The 23,207-nt window shown below is 50.5% G+C and overlaps 1 protein-coding gene across 4 annotated transcripts in view; it reads right to left on the bottom strand.

Moving 5' to 3' along the window:
* The window catches only part of SH3TC1 (SH3 domain and tetratricopeptide repeats 1), a 194,126-nt gene that overhangs the window by 97,072 nt on the left and 73,847 nt on the right, over positions 1-23,207 (bottom strand). The gene's annotated exons all lie outside the window — the stretch shown is intronic.

Genomic DNA, 23,207 nt, shown 5'->3' with positions numbered 1-23,207 from the left:
CCTCTCCCTCTGCCACGGGGCAGAAATGAGACGCCTTTTGCCCGCTTGCCCTTATGGGGCCGAAAGGACTGCGCCTGATAGTATGGCGTCTTCTTAGGTTGAGAAGCTACCTGGGGTAAAAATATGGATTTTCCAGCAGTTGCCGTGGCTACCAGGTCTGATAGACCTACCCCAAATAACTCCTCCCCCTTATAAGGCAATACTTCCATGTGCCTTTTAGAATCCGCATCACCTGACCACTGCCGCGTCCATAAACCTCTTCTTGCAGAAATGGACAGCGCGCTATCTCTTGATGCCAGTCGGCAAATATCCCTCTGTGCATCACGCATATATAGAAATGCATCCTTCAAATGCTCTATAGTCAATAATATACTGTCCCTATCAAGGGTATCAATATTTTCAGTCAGGGAATCCGACCACGCCAGGCCCGCACTGCACATCCAGGCTGAGGCTATTGCTGGTCGCAGTATAACACCCGTGTGAGAGTATATACATTTTAGGATATTCTCCAGCTTTCTATCGGCAGGTTCCTTTAGGGCGGCCGTATCAGGAGAGGGTAGTGCTACCTGTTTAGACAAGCGTGTGAGCACTTTATCCACCCTAGGGGGTGTTTCCCAACGTGCCCTATCCTCTGGCGGGAAAGGGTACGATGCCAATAACCTTTTGGGAATTATCAGTTTTTTATCGGGGGAAACCCACGCCTCATCACACACTTCATTTAATTCCTCGGATACAGGAAAAACTACAGGCAGTTTTTTCTCACCAAACATAATACCCTTCTTAGTGGTACTTGTATTATCAGATATATGCAATACATTTTTCATTGCTTCAATCATGTAACGTGTGGCCCTAGTGGAAGTCACGTTTGTCTCCTCATCATCGACACTGGAGTCAGTATCCGTGTCTGTGTCTGCCATTTGAGGTAACGGGCGTTTTAAAGCCCCTGATGGCGTTTGAGACCCCTGGACAGGCACAAGCTGATTAGCCGGCTGTCTCATGTCGTCAACTGTCTGTCGTAAGGAGCTGACACTGTCACGCAGTTCCTTCCACAAGCTCATCCACTCAGGTGTCGACTCCCTAGGGGGTGACAACTGTATAATAGGCAATTGCTCCGCTTCCATCTCATTTTCCTCCTCAAACATGTCGACACAATCGTACCGACACACCGCACACACACAGGGAATGCTCTGATAGAGGACAGGACCCCACTAGCCCTTTGGGGAGACAGAGGGAGAGTATGCCAGCACACACCAGAGCGCTATATATATACAGGAATACCACTATCAAGTGTGCTTTTCCTTTATAGCTGCTGTTAATATAAAACTGCGCCAAATTAGTGCCCCCCCCTCTCTTTTTTACCCTTTTCTGTAGTGCAGGACTGCAGGGGAGAGTCAGGGAGACGTCCTTCCAGCGGAGCTGTGATGGAAAATGGCGCCCGTGTGCTGAGGAGATAGGCTCCGCCCCCTTCTCGGCGGCCTTTTCTCCCGCTTTTTTGGTAATTCTGGCAGGGGTTAAAATATACCCATATAGCCCTGGGGGTTATATGTGGTGTATTTATGCCAGCCAAGGTGTTTTACATTGCTGCTCAGGGCGCCCCCCCCTAGCGCCCTGCACCCTCAGTGACCGGAGTGTGAAGTGTGCCTGAGTAACAATGGCGCACAGCTGCAGTGCTGTGCGCTACCTTGTTGAAGACTGATGTCTTCTGCCGCCGATTTTTCCGGACCTTTTCTTGCTTCTGGCTCTGTAAGGGGGCCGGCGGCGCGGCTCCGGGACCGAGCTCCGAGGCTGGGCCTGTGTTCGGTCCCTCTGGAGCTAATGGTGTCCAGTAGCCTAAGAAGCCCAATCCACTCTGCACGCAGGTGAGTTCGCTTCTTCTCCCCTTAGTCCCTCGATGCAGTGAGCCTGTTGCCAGCAGGTCTCACTGAAAATAAAAAACCTAAAACTAAACTTTTCACTAAGAAGCTCAGGAGAGCCCCTAGTGTGCACCCTTCTCGGCCGGGCACAAAAATCTAACTGAGGCTTGGAGGAGGGTCATAGGGGGAGGAGCCAGTGCACACCAGGTAGTCCTAAAGCTTTTACTTTTGTGCCCGGTCTCCTGCGGAGCCGCTATTCCCCATGGTCCTTACGGAGTTCCCAGCATCCACTAGGACGTCAGAGAAATAATGTAAAGTTAGAGTAACCCAATATGGAAAAGACACAATTGTCACCTCAATTAGTAAAGTATCGAGGTCCTTTAGAATAACAGTATAGGCTTGTATTAGAGAGAACAGTATTCACCTCAATTGATCAAGCATGAGCGTCCCAGGAGCAACAATGGTGGTCATTCCGAGTTGTTCGCTCGTTGCCGATTTTCGCTATATTTCGATTTTCCGCTTACTGCGCATGCGCAATGTCCGCAGTGCGACTGCGCCAAGTAAATTTGCTATGCAGTTAGGTATTTTACTCACGGCATTACGAGGTCTTTTCTTTGTTCTGGTGATCGTAATGTGTTTGACAGGAAGTGGGTGTTTCTGGGCGGAAACTGGCCGTTTTAAGGGTGTGTGTGAAAAAACGCTGCCGTTTCTTGGAAAAACGCGGGAGTGGCTGGAGAAACGGGGGAGTGTCTGGGCGAACACTGGGTGTGTTTGTGACGTCAAACCAGGAACGAAACTGACTGAACTGATCGCAGTGGCAGAGTAAGTCTGGAGCTACTCAGAAACTGCTAAGAAATTTCTACTCGCAATTTTGCGAATCTTTCGTTCGCAATTTTGCTATACTAAGATACACTCCCAGAGGGCGGCAGCTTAGTGTGTGCAATGCTGCTAAAAGCAGCTAGCGAGCGAACAACTCGGAATGAGGGCCAATATACTGTAAGCTTGTGATAAAGATAACAGAAACGCTGATGTGTTCTAATTGCTAAAACGTTTGTTGCTTATGTAAGTGGTAGCAACACTGTTATTTTATGATTGCCACATTGTTAGAATTTTTTGTTGAAGAAAGCGATTGATACAATTTGATTCAGCAGATTGTGCAGTAACATAGTTATTTGCATAGGTATTTCCAGTTAAAACAGGAATACATAATTGTGTACCTGCACTGTATAATGGCCCTCATTCCGAGTCGTTCGCTCGGTATATTTCATCGCATCGCAGTGAAATTCCGCTTAGTACGCATGCGCAATATTCGCACTGCGACTGCGCCAAGTAATTTAACAATGAAGATAGTATTTTTACTCACGGCTTTTTCTTCGCTCCGGCGATCGTAATGTGATTGACAGGAAATGGGTGTTACTGGGCGGAAACACGGCGTTTCAGGGGCGTGTGGTTAAAAACGCTACCGTTTCCGGAAAAAACGCAGGAGTGGCCGGAGAAACGGAGGAGTGTCTGGGCGAACGCTGGGTGTGTTTATGACGTCAAACCAGGAACGACAAGCACTGAACTGATCGCAGATGCCGAGTAAGTCTGAAGCTACTCTGAAACTGCTAAGTAGTTTGTAATCGCAATATTGCGAATACATCGGTCGCAATTTTAAGAAGCTAAGATTCACTCCCAGTAGGCGGCGGCTTAGCGTGTGTAACTCTGCTAAAATCTCCTTGCGAGCGATCAACTCGGAATGAGGGCCAATGTACTGTAAATAAAAAAAATAAGACAGATAGAACACTTCTGCTGTTGGTGTTAGATGCTGATCGTAACCCTGATGCCAAAGGACAGTGCAGGGAGACTACAACAAATTCGCCAATGAGAGAGTGCTGAAAAATAGGAAAAAATATTGAGCTAATATGTGAGGTAAATTACCGAGAGTGTAGTACAGTATATAGTGATAGAGGGTCCCTTCTGCTGTCTGCGTTAGGGGGAACGGGTCACCCTGATACTAAAAAGCTTTTCCGTGTGCCCTTCACGATCGCTGATAAGAGCAGGACCAGAAAAAAATGTGTGCATTTACATCCCTGTGGACATTTTCAAGCGTGCCCCCCAAAAAGTGTATTTTCAGTGTGACCTTGTGTGAGCTCACCCGTGCTGTTCCACGGACCCCGGGATGTACTGTTTATGTTGTATTTTATATTGTGCTATACCTAGTGTCACCCTCTCCGTGTAACCCACTGCTGTCATCCTCTCCACAGCATCACCCTCTCTCTGGCACCCACTTCTGTCACCCTCTCCCTGGTGTCACCCTCTCCCTGTCTCCCAATGCTGTCAGTGTCACCTTCTCTCTGGCACCCACTTCTGTCACCCTCTCCCTGTCTCCCAATGCTGTCAGTGTCACCTTCTCTCTGGCACCCACTTCTGTCACCCTCTCCCTGTCTCCCAATGCTGTCAGTGTCACCTTCTCTCTGACACCCACTTCTGTCACCCTCTCCCTGGTGTCACCCACTCTGTCACCCAATGCTGTCAGCATCACCTTCTCTGTGTCACCCAATGCTGTCATCCTTTCCCTGGTGTCACCCTCTCTGTCTCCCAATGCTGTCAGTGTCACCTTCTCTCTGTCACCCACTGCTGTCACCCTCTCCCTGGCATCACCCTCCCCCCTTAATATTTATTTTGTATATTACAAAATTTACAATATATTAGCCGCCTGCTCATCACAAGTTTGGCAGTGGCTGCATCGCACTGAGATGCAAATTAGCGGCAGGGGGGCCAGGACGGTTGATGGCGGCAATTTTGTAGTAGATTGGCATAGGCAGCAGCCATTAGCAGCAGCAGCAGTGGGTATTGGCTTGTGGGGCAGTAGCAGACATCATCTCAGCGGTGGTAGGGGTCATCGGTGGGCCTCAGCGTACATTATGGCTGCAGTGCCTCACCAGCCACTGACCTCACCGCACGCCACTGATCTGTACATTATATATATATATACACCCACAGGATAGATAGAGATAGATAGATAGATAGATAGATAGATAGATAGATAGATAGATAGATAGATAGATAGATAGATAGATAGATAGATAGACAAATAGATAGTATAATGTTTGGCAGCTGTCACCACAGAGATCACCAATTGATGGCAGCAGTAATAACAGTTGAGCTCACTGGGCCCAGCAGCAGAACTGAGATGGTTGCAGTAAATGCCCCAAACCACTTGGTGTAATGACTCGTCAGCACTAACATGTCATTTCCCACATGTGTCACTGTGTAATATCAGTGGGGAGATGATGGTGCGGAGTATAGGGCAGAGAGCTGATGCACAGCCATCACCAACTGCCACCACCAACTGCCGCCCGCATGCCACATTTGAATGGTATAAAACCCCAGCGCACGGCAATATCACTGGCATTTACTCAGCTGAAGCTGCTGCGGACAGGTGAGAAAAGCCTCTGGAAGAGCGAACTAGTCTGTACTCTGTACCTAGTGACTACTTCCCGCCAGTGATCGGATCAGAGCGCACAATCAGATCTGTGCTGTGTGTGTGTTTGTGTGTGTGTGATTTTTTTTTTTTACTTTTGTGCACCTACTTTTAACTGTGAACTACATCAGCAGCTGCAATGAGTCGGAGGGAATTAGCCCAGCTGATTGGACCGGGTCCAAATCAGAACATCGTTGGGACGTGGCTGAGATCAGGACGTCTCAGACCATCAACAAGGGCAACCTCACAAAGACTGACCTCAGCAAGACCAACCTCAGAAAGGGCACCATCAGGTAGGCCATTCTCTGTTGGACTGCTGCACTGTTGCACTGCAGGTGAGGAAGAAGCCGGAGAGATCTGTACCATCTGTTGCTCCCAGTTTGCGATTGGAGAGAAAGTGGCAGTTCCATCCTGCCTCCATGTTTTCCATGCTCCATGCTTGGCTCAATGGCTTCGGATTAACATTGCTTGCCCCCTGTGCCGCGCACAGTGCATGGACTTCAACGCATTCTGCCAGTCTCTTTGAAAGATCCCAACAGCTACTAATCTACAGGTCAAGGCAGCATATAAAACAACGTGACGGGCAACAACGAGGCTTCTGAGACAGGAAAGTACAGTGCTTTCTGACTGCAGCCTTTGAATACTGTGTGGTTTGCTTTTCTCTTTCTTTCAATTCTTTCTTTTTTTATTATTTCTCTACCCCCTTCAATTTCTTTTTTTGAGTCCTGCTTTGTCTATACCCTTCCCATGAGCCGATGTTTAGAGTCCAGGAGCCACGTCAGATCTTTCGACCCCAGGAGGTGTGTACGATATGCCAACCTCAGGGGGGAAGTCTCTGATGCCGACCCCAGGAGGGGAGTTTGATGTCCTAGATTCCGGAGAAACTGGCACGGACCCATGAGAGGTCGCCATATGCAAAGACTTAAGAGAAGTCTTGAGTGTCAAAACCCCAGGAGGGGTGCCTGAGCTGCAAACCCCAAGAGGGGTCTCGAGTGGAAAAACCCCAGGAGGGGTCTCGAGTGGAAAAACCCCAGGAGGGGTCTCGAGTGGAAAAACCCCAGGAGGGGATTCGAGTGGCAGAACCCCAGGAGGGGTCTCAAGTTGCAAATCCCCAGGAGGGGTCTCGAGTGAAAAAACCCCAGGAGGGGACTCGAGTCGCAGAACCCCAGGAGGGGTCTCAAGTGGCAAAACCCCAGGAGGAGTCTCGAGTAAAAAAACTCCAGGAGGGGTCTCGAGTGAAAAAACCGCAGGAGGGGTCTCGAGTGGAAAAACCCCAGGAGGGGACTCGAGTGGCAGAACCCCAGGAGAGGTCTCAAGTGGCAAATCCCCAGGAGGGGTCTCGAGTGGAAAAACCCCAGGAGGGGACTCGAGTGTCAGAACCCCAGAAGGGGTCTCAAGTGGCAAATCCCCAGGAGGAGTCTTGAGTGGCAAAACCCCAGGAGGGGTCTCGAGTGGCAAAACCCCAGGAGGGGTGCCTGAGCTGCCAAGCCCAGGATGGGTCGCTAATGCCAAATTCCCAGGAGGGCACTCAAGAGGCACAATTCCAGGACAGGTTCTTGAAGACGTTACCTCAGGAGGGGACTTAGAGAGGCGTAGCCCTGGAAGAGGGCCCAGAAGCCGCTTCCCTTGGAGGGGACTCAAGAAACACAGCCTCACCGGAAGTTCCGAAGGCCACAGCCTCAGCAAAGGTCTTGAAGGCCATAATCCCAGGAGGGGTCTCGAATGCCATAACCCCAGGATGGGTCTTGAAGGACGTAGCCTCAGAAGAGGCATCTGTCACCATGTCAAGTCTTGTAGCTCCAGGTGGAATATCTAACTAAGTCTCTAGTCCTGTAGCCCCAGGAGGGGCGTGTGTCTGTGTTTCAATCCCTGTAGCTCCTTGTGCGTCACCTGGTCCCACCTGATAACCCAGATTCCGAGTAGTCTGCGTAACAACCCTCTTGGTCTTTCTCCTTTTTTATTTTTTCATTTTCTCTTCAGCTGTCTATCTCATTTTTTGTGTATGATTTTGTCCCACCCCAGACTGGTCTGCTGGCTTTCCAGCCAGGTATCTGACTGACATGAGGGTTCCCCCAGCCTTGGCCACACCATCCAAATAATCTTTACACTTTTACAGTGTTTCTTTTTTCACATTTGTTCTTTTTTTATGTGAATTTTTTTTTTTTAAACTGGGGATTAGGGCTAAAGGCGACACCCCAAAAAAAAAAACGACACTGGGCAGCCACCTCATGGGTGTGTTGGAAGAGCTGCAAAGCTGATAATTATTTTTAAAATGTGGACAGTTACATCCAACTCATTGATAACTAGGGCCCAAATGTATTAAGCCTTAAAAAATGATAGAGTGGAGACTGATAAAGAGTGATAAAGTACCAGCAATCAGCTTCCTGACTGCCATGTTACAGGATTTACTTGAAAAATGACAGTTAGGAGCTGATTGGCTGGTACTTTATCAACCTTCACTTTATCACTTTTTATGGCTTCATACGTTTGGGCCTGAAAACCTCAAACCCAGGCAACGCCGGGTACTTCAGCTACTAACTTATTTTTCTCACTTATTCTTACAAAGACTATGGCCCTCCTTCCGACCTGATCGCTAGCAGGCTACTTTAGCACTGCTGCGATCAGGTAGTCGCCGCCTACAGGGGAGGAGGGAATCGCTGTGCAGGGCTGCGCTCGCTTGAGCAGAGAGCTGCACAAACAAAAGTTTCTGTAGTTTCTGCACAGCTCAGGACTTACTCACCCGCTGCAATCATCCAGGATGGAGCTGACGTCAGGATCCCTCCCTGGAAGAGGCTGGGCACACCTGCGTTCGGACAGACACTCCCTGAAAATGGTCAGTTAAAGCCTCCAGCCGGCCTCTTCCTGTCAATCTTCTTGCGGTCGCGAGTGCGATCGCTTTCTTCATTAGTTCTGTCGCTCCCTGGCGACGCCTGTCGCCAGGGAGCGACGTGCCTGCTCATTGTGACCCATGCGCAGGCGCATTACAGGCCTGATCGCACCGCTGCAAAAAACGGCAGCGTGCGATCAGGTTGGAATGACCTAGGGGGTCATTCAGACCTGAACGCACGCTGCCGTTTTTTGTAGCGCAGCGATCAGGTCACTACTGCGCATGCATATGCACCGCAATGCGCAGGCACGTCGTATGGGTACAAAGTGGATCATTGCTGTGCGATGGATTTAACGAAGAATCCATTCGCACAGCCGTTCGCAAGGAGATTGACAGGAAGAAGGCGTTTATGGGTGTCAACTGACCGTTTTCTGGGAGTGTTTGGAAAAATGCAGGCGTGTCCAAGCGTGCAGGGCGGGTGTCTGATGTCAATTCCGGGACCGGACAGGTTGAAGTGATCGCAGCGGCTGAGTAAGTTCTGGGCAACTCAGAAACTGCACAAACTGTTTTTGTATCGCCCGGCTGCACATGTGATCGCACACTTGCAAAGCTAAAATACACTCCCCTGTGGGCGGCGACTATGCGTTTGCACGGCTGCAAAAAGTAGCTAGCGAGCGATCAACTCGGAATGACCCCCATTATCAGAACACACTGCAGCATAGGCTTAGCAAGGGTTTCTGCACATCAGAGTTAATTAAGCATTCAATAGTTAATTAATGGCAACACATTAGCTTTCATAGGGAAAATAATGCAGTGCAAGATGAGCAACATCAGGCAGTAACAGGTAATCATTAACATTCAGTATAACCCTGAAACATCACAGAGGGATTTAGGGGATGCGGTCATGTGACTGCCACTCGGGATCCCGACGGTCACCATGTCGACCCAGGATCCCGAGCAATCAAAATGCCAGCATACAGAATGTCAACCCAAAGGGACTATTCCCACTCGTGGATGTCCACGACACCCATAGAGTGGGAATAGAACCTGTGGTGAGTGCAACGAGCCACCGAGCCATTGCGTGGCGAGTGCAGCAAGCCTGCAGGGGGCTTTGCTGCGCTCGCCCCTCCGCTGGCAGTCTGCTGCTGAGATCCCAGGGTCAATATGCTGACCTCCGGGACCCAGAGCGCCAGTATCCCAGCCCCAACCCAGATTTAGGACCTGATTCAGGTTTGTTAGCAAACTAAAAAAGCACACTAATGGAAAAAAGCATGTTGCACTGTGGGTGGGGTAGATGTAACATGTGCAGAGAAAGTGTGTATGCACTTGCCGATGCCAGCACCCCCACCCAGTGCCAGATTAAGATCCACATGGGCCTGGAGCTGAAATCTATGAAGGGCCTATTGTGTGCTGCCACAGGGGGTGTGGCCAGCATGGCAGGGGGCACTACTATTTTGGGGGTTTGGCCTGCACAGGGGGTGTGGTCTGTGTATGGGATGTGCTGAAAATGTTTTATTCATTAGTTACAGACAGTGAGGTAGGGATGAGCTGCTGTCAGTGAGGCAGGGATGTGCCGCTGTTAGTAAGGTGGGGATGTGCCACTGACAGTGAGGAGGGGATGTGCTGCTGTCAGTGAGGAGGAAATGTGCCGCTGTCAGTGAGGAGGAGATGTGCCGCTGTCAGTGAGGCGGGGATGTGCCGCTGTCAGTAAGTCAGGGATGTGCTGTTGTCCGTGAGGCGGGGATGTGCTGCTGTCAGTGAGGCAGTGATGTGCTGCTGTCAGTGAGGCGAGGATGTGCCGCAGTCAGTGAGGCGGAGATGTGCCACTGTCAGTGAGTCAGGGATGGGCTGCTGTCGATGAGGTGGGGATGTGCCGCTGTTCATGAGGCGGGGATGTGCTGCTGTCAGTGAGGAGGGATGTGCTGCTGTCAGTGAGTCAGGGATGTGCTGCTGTCAGTGAGTCAGGGATGTGCCGCTGACAGTGAGGCGGGGATGTGCTGCTGTCAGTGAGGCGGGGATGTGCCGCTGTCAGTGAGGAGGGATGTGCTGCTGTCAGTGAGTCAGGGATGTGCTGCTGTCAGTGAGTCAGGGATGTGCCGCTGTCAGTGAGGAGGGGATGTGCTACTGTCAGTGAGGCGGGGATGTGCCGCTGTCAGTGAGGAGGGAATGTGCTGCTGTCAGTGAGTCAGGGATGTGCCGCTGTCAGTGAGGTGGGGATGTGCCGCTGTCAGTGAGGCGGGGATGTGCTGCTGTCAGTGAGGAGGGGATGTGCTGCTGTCAGTGAGGTGGGGATGTGCTGCTGTCAGTGAGGCGGGGATGTACCGCTGTCAGTGAGGCGGGGATGTGCTGCTGTCCGTGAGGGGGGAATGTGCCACTGTCAGGGAGGCGGGGATGTGCTGCTGTCCGTGGGGGGGAATGTGCCACTGTCAGTGAGGCGGGGATGTACCGCTGTCAGTGAGGCAGTGAGGTGGGGATGTGCCGCTGTCAGTGAGGTGGGGATGTGCCGCTGTCAGTGAGGCGGGGATGTGCTGCTGTCAGTGAGGAGGGGATGTGCTGCTGTTAGTAAGGTGGGGATGTGCTGCTGTCAGTGAGGCGGGGATGTAACGCTGTCAGTGAGGCAGTGAGGAGGGGATGTGCCGCTGTCAGTGATGGGGGAATGTGCCACTGTCAGTGAGGCAGGGATGTGCTGCTGTCCATGAGGCGGGGATAGGCCGCTGTCAGTGAGGTGGGGATGTGCCGCTGTCAGTGAGGTGGGGATGTGCCTCCTAGCACATAATCCCTTCACAATCATTGCAGGGGCCCTGGGGCAATGCACCACTGCCAGTTCTGCCTCTGACCCAGTACCCTACGCCATAACACCATACAACCGCCCCCCCACACCCCTTATCCTACACCTACACACCTTACTCCCCGTAATCCCCCACAGCCCACATAACACCCCATATCTCCCCATACCCAACCCCTATTTCCATACCCCTAATCACCCCCATACAACCTACAACCCCTGTCCCCCCACATACACCCCATATCCCTCTACCCCTAGATAACCTAATCCCCATTTTGTCACATATACATCCCATAGCGCTCTGCTCCCCAACATTTCCTACTCCAGTCTCCCAATACAATACACCCCATAACCCTCTACCCTTGCCACACACCCTATTCCCACTGCCTCCCACAGTCACACCCCATAAACTCCCTCCTAACCCCCGCACCTGGGAAAGGACCTCCTCTGGGATATACAGTGGAGGGACGGGGGACAGAGGGGTGTTGTGTATATGAGGTACAGGGGAGTGGGTATGTGAAGCTGACAAGGGGCACGGTATACAGCCGGCCCTAGGCTTGAGTTGTACCCCACTAGTATAAGTATATTCTATATGACTGTATGTATGTGCAGGGGTACTATACAGCAGTGGCGGAACTACCGCCAGTGCAAGCTGTGCCTTGCACTTGGGCCCGCCACTGTCAAGGGGCCCAAAGCCAGCGCAGCATGTAATGAGTCAAACTGACTCATTACATACCATTGTGTGCTGCGGGCCACCGCCGCCCGCCGAGGAGAGGAGCGCAGCGGCCACGGGAGGGGTGAGGGGAGGAGGAGGAGGGAGGTGGAGGAGGGAGCCGCTGCTGCTGTCCGTCTTCTTCACCATAGGCTGTCCTCCGCCGCTGTGAATGCTGGGATACGCTTCCCTCATCACAGCGGCAGAGGACAGCCTATGGTGAAGTAGAGGGACAGCAGCAGCGGCGCCTACACCAATTACACTGCGCTGCTGCGGCTCCCTCCTCCCCATCCCTCCTCCTTCTTCTCCCCTGCCTGGGATCATCATGATCTGCCAGAAGCTGCACGAGGAGCCTTACTGCCAGCGGAGACAGTAAGTATAATCTATTCTTTCTGTCTATCTATATATTCTGTCTGTCTGCCTTAATGTGTAAAAAGGGGGACGCTGTCTGCCGTAATGTGTAAAAAGGGGACTCTGTCTGCCGCAATGTGTAAAAAAGGGACACTGTCTGCCGTAATGTGTAAAAAAGGGACGCTGTCTGCCGTAATGTGTAAAAAGGGCACGCTGTCTGCCGTAATGTGTAAAAAGGGGACTCTGTCTGCCGTTATGTGTAAAAAAGGGACGCTGTCTGCCGTAATGTGTAAAAAGGGGGACGCTGTCTGCCGTAATGTGTAAAAAGGGGACGCTGTCTGCCGTGATGTGTAAAAAGGGGAATCTGTCTGCCGTAATGTGTAAAAACGGAACGCTGTCTGCCGTAATGTGTAAAAACGGAACGCTGTCTGCCGTAATGTGTAAAAATAAGATTTTACTCACCGGTAAATCTATTTCTCGTAGTCCGTAGTGGATGCTGGGACTCCGTAAAGACCATGGGGAATTAGCGGCTCCGCAGGAGACTGGGCACAACTAAAGAAAGCTTTAGGACTACCTGGTGTGCACTGGCTCCTCCCACCAAGACCCTCCTCCAGACCTCAGTTAGGATACTGTGCCCGGAAGAGCTGACACAATAAGGAAGGATTTTGAATCCCGGGTAAGACTCATACCAGCCACACCAATCACACCGTATAACTCGTGATACTATACCCAGTTAACAGTATGAAATATAACTGAGCCTCTCAACAGATGGCTCAACAATAACACTTTAGTTAGGCAATAACTATAAACAAGTATTGCAGACAATCTGCACTTGGGATGGGCGCCCAGCATCCACTACGGACTACGAGAAATAGATTTACCGGTGAGTAAAATCTTATTTTCTCTGACGTCCTAAGTGGATGCTGGGACTCCGTAAGGACCATGGGGATTATACCAAAGCTCCCAAACGGGCGGGAGAGTGCGGATGACTCTGCAGCACCGAATGAGCAAACTCTAGGTCCTCCTCAGCCAGGGTATCAAACTTGTAGACTCTTACAAAAATGTTTTAACCCGACCAAGTAACAGCTCGGCAAAGTTGTAAAGCCGAGACCCCTCGGGCAGCCGCCCAAGAAGAGCCCACTTTTCTCGTGGAATGGGCTTTTACAGAATTAGGGTGCGGCAGTCCAGCCGCAGAATGTGCAAGTTGAATCGTGCTACAGATCCAGCGAGCAATCGTCTGCTTAGAAGCAGGAGCACCCAGCTTGTTGGGTGCATACAGGAGAAATAGCGAGTCAGTTTTCCTGACTCCAGCTGTCCTGGAAACATATACTTTTCAGGGCCCTGACTACATCCAGTAACTTGGAATCCTCCAAGTCCCAAGTAGCCGCAGGCACCACAATAGGTTGGTTCACATTAAAAAATTATACCACCTTAGGAAGGAATTGGGAACGAGTCCTCAATTCCGCCTTATCCATATAAAATACAGATAAGGGCTTTTGTATGACAAAGCCGCCAATTCTGATACACGCCTGGCCGACGCCAAGGCCCACAGAATGACCACTTTCCACGTGAGGTATTATAGCTCCACGGATTTAAGTGGCTCAACCCAATGCGACTTCAGGAAATCCAACACCACGTTGAGATCCCACGGTGCCACTGGAGGCACAAACGGGGGCTGACTATGCAGCACTCCCTTAACAAAAGTCTGAACTTCAGGCAGTGAAGCCAGTTCAATTTTGGAAGAAAATCGATAGAGCCGAAATCTGGACCTTAATGGAACCCAATTTTAGGCCCATAGTCACCTCTGACTGTAGGAAGTGCAGAAATCGACCTAGCTGAAATTTCTCCTTTGGGGCCTTCCTGGCCTCACAGTACGCAACATATTTCCGCCATATGCGGTGATAATGGTTTGCGTTCACTTCTTTCCTAGCTTCAAATAGCGTAGGGATAACTTCCTCCGGAATTCCCTTTTCCTTCAGTATCCGGCGTTCAACCGCCATGCCGTCAACGCAGCCGCGGTACGTCTTGGAACAGACAGGCCCCCTGCTGCAGCAGGTCCTGTCTGAGCGGCAGAGGCCATGGGTCCTCTGAGATCATTTCTTGGAGTTCTGGTTACCAAGCTCTTCTTGGCCAACCCGGAACAATGAGTATAGTTCTTACTCCTCTCCTTCTTATTATTCTCATTACCCTGGGTAAGAGAGGCAGAGAAGGGAACACATACACCGACTGGTACACCCACGGTGTTACCAGAGCGTCCACAGCTATCGCCTGAGGGTCCTTGACCTGGCGCAATATCTTTGTAACTTTTAGTTGAGGCGGGACGCCATCATGTCTACCTGTGGCCTTTCCCAACGGTGTACAATCATTTGGAAGACTTCTGGATGAAGTCCCCACTCTCCCGGGTGGAGGTTTCTTAGTTGTCCACTCCGGGAATGAACACTGCTGACAGTGCTAACACATGATTTTCTGCCCATCGGAGAATCCTTGTGGCTTCTGCCATCGCTATCCTGCTTCTTGTGCCGCCCTGTCGGTTTACATGAGCGACCGCCGTGATGTTGTCTGACTGGATCAGCACCGGCCGGTGTTGAAGCAGGGGTCTAGCCTGACTTAGGGCATTGTAAATGGCCCTCAGTTCCAGAATATTTATGTGTAGGGAAGTCTCCTGACTTTTCCATAGCCTTGGAATTTCCTTCCCTGTGTGACTGCCCCCCAGCCTCGAAGGCTGGCATCCGTGGTCACCAGGACCCAGTCCTGTATGCCGAATCTGCAGCCCCCTAGAAGATGAGCACTCTGCAGCCACCACAACAGCGACACCCTGACCCTTGGAGACAGGGTTATCCGCCGATGCATCTGAAGATGCGACCCGGACAACTTGTCCAACAGATCCCACTGGAAAATCCTTGCATGGGACCTGGCGAATGGAATTTCTTCGTAAGAAGCTACCATCTTTCCCAGGGCTCGCGTGCATTGATGCACCGACACCTGTATACGTATTAGGAGGTCTCTGTCTAGAGACAACAACTCCTTGGACTTCTCCTCCGGGAGAAACCCTTTTTATCCTGTTCTGTGTCCAGAACCATACCCAGGAACAGTAGACGCGTCGTAGGAACCAGCTGCGACTTTGGAATATTCAGAATCCAGCCGTGCTGTTGTAGCACTTCCCGAGATAGTGCTACTCCGACGAACAACTGCTCCCTGGACCTCGCCTTTATAAGGAGATCGTCCAAGTACGGGATAATTATTTCGGCCATTACCTTGGTAAATACCTCAGTGCCGGGGACAGACCAACGGCAACGTCTGGAATTGGTAATGACAATCCTGTACCACAATATTGAGGTACTCCTGGTGAAGAGGGTAAATAGGGACATGCAGGTAATCATCCTTGATGTCCAGTGATACCATGAAATTCTCCAGGCTTGCAATAATCGCCCTGAGCGATTCCATTTTGAACTTGAACCTTCGTATATAAGTGTTCAAGGCTTTCAATTTTAGAATGGGTCTCACCGAACCGTCTGGTTTCGGTACCACAACATTTTGGAATAGTAACCCCAGCCTTGTTGAAGGAGGGGTACCTTGCTTTCACCTGCTGGAAGTACAGCTTGTGAATTGCCGCCAGTACTACCTTTCCCCGAGGGCAGCCGGCAAGGCTGATGTGAGGTAACGGCGAGGGGGAGTCGCCTCGAACTCCAGCCTGTATCCCTGTGATACTATTTGCAGAACCTAGAGATCCACCTGTGGGCAAGCCCACTGGTCCCTGAAGTTCCCGAGACGCGCCCCTACCGCACCTGTCTCCACCTGTGGAGCCCCAGCGTCATGCGGTGGACTCAGAGGAAGCGGGGGAAGATTTTTGATCCTGGGAACTGGCTGCTGGTGCAGCTTTTTTCCTTCTTCCCTTGTCTCTGTGCAGAAAGGAAGCGCCTTTGACCCGCTTGCTTTTCTGAAGCCGAAAGGACTGTACCTGAAAATACGGTGCTTTCTTAGGCTGTGAGGAAACCTGAGGTAAAAAAAATTCTTCCCAGCTGTTGCTGTGGATACGAGGTCCCAGAGACCATCCCCAAACAATTCCTCACCCTTATAAGGCAGAATCTCCATGTGCCTTTTACAGGCAGCATCACCTGTCCACTGCCGGGTTTCTAATACCCTCCTGGCAGAATGGACATTGCATTAATTCTGGATGCCAGCCGGCAAATATCCCTCTGTGCATCCTTTATATATAAGACAACGTCTTAAATATGCTCAATGTTAGCAAAATATTATCCCTGTCTTAGCATATCAGACCACGCTGCAGCAGCCCTATTTATGCTGAGGCAATTGCAGGTCTCAGTATATAACCTGAGTGTGTAAATACAGACTTCAGGATCGCCTCCTGCTTTTTATCAGCAGGTTCCTTCACGGTGGCCGTATCCTAAGACGGCAGTGCCACCTTTTGACAAACGTGTGAGCGCCTTATCCATCCTAAGGGATATCTCCCAACGTGACCTATCCTCTGGCGGGAAAGGGTACGCCATCAGTAACTTTTTAGAAATTACCAGTTTCTTATCGGGGGAAACCACGCTTCTTTACACACTTCATTCATTCATCTGATGGGGGAACAAAACACTGGCTGCTTTTTCTCCCCAAAAATAAAACCCCTTTTATGTGGTACTTGGGTTCATGTCAGAAAATGCGTAACACATTTTTCATTGCCGAGATCATGTAACGGATGTTCCTAGTGGATTGTGTATATGTCTCAACCTCGTCGCCACTGGAGTCAGACTCCGTGTCGACATCTGTGTCTGCCATCTGAGGTAACGGGCGTTTTTTGAGCCCCTGATGGCCTTTGAGACGCCTGGGCAGGCGCGGGCTGAGAAGCCGGCTGTCCCACAGCTGTTACGTCATCCAGCCTTTTATGTAAGGAGTTGACACTGTCGGTTAATACCTTCCACCTATCCATCCACTCTGGTGTCGGCCCCACAGGGGGCGACATCCCATTTATCGGCCTCTGCTCCGCCTCCACGTAACCTTCCTCATCAAACATGTCGACACAGCCGTACCGACACACCGCACACACACAGGGAATGCTCTAACTGAGGACAGAACCCCACAAAGTCCTTTGGGGAGACAGAGAGAGAGTATGCTAGCACACACCAGAGCGCTATATAATGCAGGGATTAACACTATAACTGAGTGATTTTTCCCCAAATAGCTGCTTGTATACATATATTGCGCCTAAATTTAGTGCCCCCCCCCCCTCTCTTTTTAACCCTTTGAGCCTGAAAACTACAGGGGAGAGCCTGGGGAGCTGTCTTCCAGCTGCACTGTGAAGAGAAAATGGCGCCAGTGTGCTGAGGGAGAAGCCCCGCCCCTTTTTCAACTGACTTTCTCCCGCTTTTTCTGGAATACTGGCAGGGGTAATTTTACATCTATATAGCCTCTAGGACTATAAATGATGTAGATTTGCCAGCCAAGGTGTCATATATTGCCCTCAGGGTGCCCCCCCCAGCGCCCTGCACCCATCAGTGACCGGAGTGTGAGGTGTACATGAGGAGCAATGGCGCACAGCTGCAGTGCTGTGCGCTACCTTGGTGAAGACCGAAGTCTTCTGCCGCAGATTTTCCGGACTCTTCATGCTTCTGGCTCTGTAAGGGGGACGGCGGCGCTGCTCCGGGAACGAACACCAAGGTCGGGTCCTGCGGTCGATCCCTCTGGAGCTAATGGTGTCCAGTAGCCTAAGAAGCCCAAACTACCACCTGTTAGGTAGGTTCGCTTCTTCTCCCCTTAGTCCCTCGCTGCAGTGAGTCTGTTGCCAGCAGATCTCACTGTAAAATAAAAAACCTAAATATACTTTCTTTCTAGGAGCTCAGGAGAGCCCCTAGTGTGCATCCAGCTCAGCCGGGCACAAGAATCTAACTGAGGTCTAGAGGAGGGTCTTGGTGGGAGGAGCCAGTGCACACCAGGTAGTCCTAAAGCTTTCTTTAGTTGTGCCCAGTCTCCTGCGGAGCCGCTAATTCCCCATGGTCCTTACGGAGTCCCAGCATCCACTTAGGACGTCAGAGAAAAGGGGACGCTGTCTGCCGTAATGTGTAAAAGGTGGACGCTGTCTGCCGTAATGTGTAAATAGGGGAACCTGTCCGCCGTAAGGTGTAAAAGGGTCTCTACCTGGTGTAGTGGCGCTACTGTGCGGCGTAATTTGAATAATGGAAACTACTGTGCACCGTTATATGAATTGGTATTATTTTTTGGCCACACCCCTTCCCATGAAGCCACGCCCCTATATTTTTTGTGCGTGCCCCTGGTTTACATAGAGGGGGGGGCTCCGATGCCATTTCTTGCACACAGCGCTAAAATGTCTAGTTACGGCACTGTTGCTAGGTATCCATTTCCCTGACCCTGAGCAGGTCCCCCTCACCAGATCCTCTTCAGGGGTGAGGGGGTGGACTTGGATGGGATGAAGGGGAAAGGCCCAAAGCCTTTTGTCGCACCTGGCCCCACCGCTCGCTAGTTCCGCTACTGCTATAGAGTGTAAATATCCACCTTGGGGGTCTACCTGAAACGGGTCCCTCAGCTCTCATGGAACGGCTCATCCAGGAACACCAGCCCCTTCCTCCGGTGATCAGCCTCCGCCACTTTACCCTCAAGTTAGATGCGGCCACAGGAGACCGGACAGCCCCTGGTGTCCTCAGATTCCTGGCTGGTGGTGATATTGGTCTGCAGGGATCGCTGGGAGACCAACCGCCGGCATAAGGAATTAACACAGATGGAACCCACAGCGGCCTGGCAGAACATGCTCTGTGTCAGGCAGGAAGCAGCCGGGCGCCGGTGCTGAGGAAGGGAGACTGTAAGCGCCTCACACTCCTCATCGTAATCTCCTTGCTCTGCCCATGGCCTGAACTTTCCCTGTGTGCTCTCCTCTGTCCCATCTCCTGCCAGCAGTGCCTCCTCTGCACTCCGTCACCGCCAGTTACCTCCTTTCCTGAGAGCCGAGGAGCGAAAGGCTGCCACCCCCTCACTCGCCTGGAGCCGCCCTTCTCCTCCTGCAGTAACTGATAGCACCGCTCGTCGTCACGGTAATACATACAAGAAGGGCCTCTCAGGGTCTAGTGCCTATGGCTAGGGCCGGCTCTGGGGCCATGTAACTGGCGATGTTTGAACTTTGAAGTTAAACAGCTGTGGAGTTTAAGTAGGCAGGGCCTTGGGTCGCTGCTGGCAAGAATGCTGTAGTGAGCAGGAATTTTTTTTTTCCTGTCTACAGCATTGGGCCTGTTTTGATAGTGGGCCTGGAGCTGCAGCTCCATCAGCCCCATTGTTAATCCGGCCTTGGCTGCTGCAGATTTATTACCAAAGTCTTATGCCTGAGAAAACTAATATCCATGTAGTAAGTTAAAGGCTGGTGAGTAATTCAGTGTCTAGTATCAATTTCTCATTACTGTCTGTCTATTAGAAGGACTCTGGAGCATCAATAGATTGCAGTTACTTCCATCAATCCAGCCCTCAGTTATTAGCTGAATGTCTCTGTATTATACAGGGTATAATTCAGGGCTTTAGTGTAGAATGCTCACTAAGCTGCGTTTAACAGGAGGAGCTGCATAAAGAAGTCGGTTCACATATAATTCTGTGTGAGGCTATCACTGATGTACTTTGGCAGCAATGAAATCAGTCACTGCAATTATCCTGATGGGGCTGTTACAGACATGGAACCAGGATACCTTATTAGGGCTCTCCGGTCCCTCCTCCAATACAGTATGTCACGGTGACACCCCACTGGTGCTCCTCTCAGCGGCGTTGCGGCTTTCACCGGCCCCGGTCGTGACAGCAGGTGGCGGTTCAGGACTCCCTCATGCATCTCTCTCCCTGTCACCTCAGAAGTCTCCTCAGCAATCCCCTCAGGAAGTAACCCCACCTCCTACTTTTCCCGCTCTGCGCCACCCAATCAGCAGCTTTGATTCCTCCTGCTCTGCAAGTCTGCACCTGGGTCAAAGTGCTCCACAAGTTGCTGTCCTTTGGTTGTTGGCGTTGCTTAGCACTGTGTCGGCTAGTGAGAAGTGAGGGTTCCTTTTAGGGAAAGTGTAGGTGTCTCACCAAGGTTGTCTCCAGTATCTGGGTGACGGTATATGCATGTATATTAGTGATGTGCAGTGTGACTAAGCTAAGCGACCCAAGTGGCCGACACAAACACCTGGCCCATCTAGGAGTGGCACTGCAGGGTCAGACAGGATGGCAGATTAAAAAAATTGTCCCCAAACAGCACATGATGCAAAGAAAAAAAGAGGCGCAATGAGGTAGCTGTGTGACTAAGCTAAGCGACCCAAGTGGCCGACACAAACACCTGGCCCATCTAGGAGTGGCACTGCAGTGTCAGACAGGATGGCAGATTAAAAAAATTGTCCCCAAACAGCACATGATGCAAAGAAAAAAAGAGGCGCAATGAGGTAGCTGTGTGACTAAGCTAAGCGACCCAAGTGGCCGACACAAACATCTGGCCCATCTAGGAGTGGCACTGCAGTGTCAGACAGGATGGCAGATTTAAAAAATTGTCCCCAAACAGCACATGATGCAAAGAAAAAAAGAGGCGCAATGAGGTAGCTGTGTGACTAAGCTAAGCGACCCAAGTGGCCGACACAAACACCTGGCCCATCTAGGAGTGGCACTGCAGTGTCAGACAGGATGGCAGATTAAAAAAATTGTCCCCAAACAGCACATGATGCAAAGAAAAAAAGAGGCACAATGAGGTAGCTGTGTGACTAAGCTAAGCGACCCAAGTGGCCGACACAAACACCTGGCCCATCTAGGAGTGGCACTGCAGTGTCAGACAGGATGGCAGATTAAAAAAATTGTCCCCAAACAGCACATGATGCAAAGAAAAAAAGAGGCGCAATGAGGTAGCTGTGTGACTAAGCTAAGCGACCCAAGTGGCCGACACAAACACCTGGCCCATCTAGGAGTGGCACTGCAGTGTCAGACAGGATGGCAGATTTAAAAAATTGTCCCCAAACAGCACATGATGCAAAGAAAAAAAGAGGCGCAATGAGGTAGCTGTGTGACTAAGCTAAGCGACCCAAGTGGCCGACACAAACACCTGGCCCATCTAGGAGTGGCACTGCAGTGTCAGACAGGATGGCAGATTAAAAAAATTGTCCCCAAACAGCACATGATGCAAAGAAAAAAAGAGGCACAATGAGGTAGCTGTGTGACTAAGCTAAGCGACCCAAGTGGCCGACACAAACACCTGGCCCATCTAGGAGTGGCACTGCAGTGTCAGACAGGATGGCAGATTTAAAAAATTGTCCCCAAACAGCACATGATGCAAAGAAAAAAAGAGGCACAATGAGGTAGCTGTGTGACTAAGCTAAGCGACCCAAGTGGCCAACACAAACACCTGGCCCATCTAGGAGTGGCACTGCAGTTTTCTAGCGAGAGGATGAGTGCTTCCATCCTCATGTGAAGCTGAACCACTAGCCATGAACATAGGCCAGGGCCTCAGCCGTTCCTTGCCACTCCGTGTCGTACATGGCATATTGGCAAGTTTACGCTTCTCCTCAGACGCTTTTAATTTAGATTTTTGGGTCATTTTACTGAAGTTTAGTGTTTTGGATTTTACATGCTCTCTACTATGACATTGGGCATGGGCCTTGGCAGACGACGTTGATGGCATTTCATCGTCTCGGCCATGACTAGTGGCAGCAGCTTCAGCACGAGGTGGAAGTGGATCTTGATCTTTCCCTATTTTACCCTCCACATTTTTGTTCTCCATTTTTTAACGTGTGGAATTATGTGCCAGTATCAATAGCAATGGCCTACTACTATATATACTGTGCAAAACTGAAATGCACCACAGGTATGGATGGATAGTATACTTGACGACACAGAGGTAGGTAGAGCAGTGGCCTACTGTACCGTACTGCTATATATTATATACTGGTGGTCAGCAAATTGTGCAAAACTGAAATGCACCACAGGTATAGATGGATAGTATACTTGAGACACAGAGGTAGGTAGAGCAGTGGCCTTCTGTACTGTACTCCTATATATAATATACTGGTGGTCAGCAAACTGTGCAAAACTGAAATGCACCACAGGTATGGATGGATAGTATACTTGACGACACAGAGGTAGGTAGAGCAGTGGCCTTCTGTACTGTACTCCTATATATTATATACTGGTGGTCAGCAAAATTATGCACTGCACTCCTACTATATACTACAATGCAGCACAGATATGGAGCGTTTTTCAGGCAGAGAACGTATAATACTGGTGGTCACTGGTCAGCAAAACTCTGCACTGTACTTTTCCTATATAATATACTGGTGGTCCCCAGTCCCCACAATAAAGCAGTGTGAGCACAGATATATGCAGCACACTGAGCACAGATATGGAACGTTTTTCAGGCAGACAACGTATACTGGTGGTCACTGGTCAGCAAAACTCTGCACTGTACTCCTCCTATATAATACTGCTCGTCCCCAGTCCCCACAATAAAGCAGTGTGAGCACAGATATATGCAGCACACAGAGCACAGATATGGAGCGTTTTTCAGGCAGACAACGTATACTGGTGGTCACTGGTCAGCAAAACTCTGCACTGTACTCCTCCTATATAATACTGCTGGTCCCGAGTCCCCACAATAAAGCAGTGTGAGCACAGATATATGCAGCACACTGAGCACAGATATGGAGCGTTTTTCAGGCAGACAACGTATAATACTGGTGGTCACTGGTCAGCAAAACTCTGCACTGTACTCCTCCTATAATACTGCTGGTCCCCAGAATAAAGATATTTCCACTGCAGCCCCCTGAAACAAAGTGAGAGGACGCCAGCCACGTCCTCTCACTATCATTTCGAATGCACGAGTGAAAAATGGCGGCGACGCGCGGCTCCTTATATAGAATCCGAATCTCGCGAGAATCCGACAGTGGGATGATGACGTTCGGGCGCGCTCGGGTTAACCGAGCCATACGGGAGAATCCGAGTATGCCTCGGACCCGTGTAAAATGGGTGAAGTTCGGGGGGGGTTCGGATTCCGAGGAACCGAACCCGCTCATCTCTAATGTATATATGACCCCCAAACGTCCATATAACAGGGGTCCATTACAGAGTGTCACAAATCACCCATACCAACCAATCAGGTTGCTACAATTTACCATGTACATTCTATAAAATGATACATCTCCCCATAAAACTTTTTTGATCTCTCCATAAAACTTCTTAGATCTGGGAGATTGGCTTCAATTTTCCTG

The sequence above is a fragment of the Pseudophryne corroboree genome, chromosome 1 (assembly GCF_028390025.1).
Source record: "Pseudophryne corroboree isolate aPseCor3 chromosome 1, aPseCor3.hap2, whole genome shotgun sequence".
Lineage (NCBI taxonomy): Eukaryota > Metazoa > Chordata > Amphibia > Anura > Myobatrachidae > Pseudophryne > Pseudophryne corroboree.
Note: the sequence above shows the minus strand (reverse complement) of the source record. Positions and strands in the feature narration are given on the sequence as shown.